The sequence below is a fragment of the Ailuropoda melanoleuca genome, chromosome 17, assembly GCF_002007445.2.
Source record: "Ailuropoda melanoleuca isolate Jingjing chromosome 17, ASM200744v2, whole genome shotgun sequence".
NCBI lineage: Eukaryota > Metazoa > Chordata > Mammalia > Carnivora > Ursidae > Ailuropoda > Ailuropoda melanoleuca.
The window spans coordinates 42116851-42118071 of record NC_048234.1 but is presented as its reverse complement, the minus strand read 5'-3'; positions in this window follow the sequence as shown (position 1 = coordinate 42118071).

Below are 1221 nucleotides of genomic sequence, written 5' to 3'. Positions count from 1 at the left end.
TGAAATTGGAACTCAACCACAAGGAAAAATTTGGAAGAAACTCAAACACTTGGAGACTAAGAACCATCCTGCTCAGGAAAGATTCGATAAACCAGGAAATCAAAAATCAAATTAAACAGTTTAAGGAGACCGACGAGAATGAAAACACAATGGTCCAAACCTATGTGATACTGCAAAGGCAGTCCTAAGGGGAAAATACATAGCCATCTAAGCCTCACTCAAAAGAATAGAAAAATCTNATATTCTCAGACCACAAAGCTTGGAAAGTGGAACTCAACCACAAGGAAAAATTTGGAAGAAACCCAAACACTTGGAGACTAAGAACCATCCTGCTCAGGAATGACTCGATAAACCAGGAAATCAAAAAACAAATTAAACAATTTATGGAGACCAACGAGAATGAATACACAACGGTCCAAAACCTATGGGATACTGCAAAGGCAGTCCTAAGGGGGAAATACATAGCCATCCAAGCCTCACTCAAAAGAATAGAAAAATCTAAAATGCAGTTTCTATATTCTCACCTCAAGAAACTGGAACAGCAACAGAGGGACAGGCCTAACCCACTGACAAGGAAGGAGTTGACCAAGATTAGAGCAGAAATCAATGAATTAGAAACCAGAAGTACAGAAGAGCAGATCAACAGAGCTAGAAGCTGGTTCTTTGAGAGAATTAATAACATTGATAGACCTCTGGCAAGACTTGTCCAAAAACAAAGAGAAAGGACTGAGATTATTAAAATTATGACTGAAAAGGGAGAGGTCACGACCAGCACCATTGAAATTGCAAGGATTATTAGAAACTTTTATCAACAGCTATATGCCAAAAAACTAAACAATCTGGAAGAGATGGAGGCCTTCCTGGAAACCTATAAACTACCAAGACTGAAACAGGAAGAAATAGATTTTTTAAACAGGCCAATTAATTATGAAGAGATTGAGTCAGTGATNTCAAAAAATAAAACTCCTGGCCCGGATGGTTTTCCTGGGGAATTCTACCAAACATTCAAAGAAGAAATAATACCTATTCTCCTAAAGCTATTTCAAAAAATAGAAACAGAAGGAAAGCTACCAAACTCATTCTATGAGGCTAATATTACCTTGATCCCCAAACCAGGCAAAGACCCCCTCAAAAAGGAGAATTACAGACCGATTTCTCTAATGAATATGGATGCCAAAATCCTCAACAAGATCCTTGCTAATAGAATCCAACAGTACATTA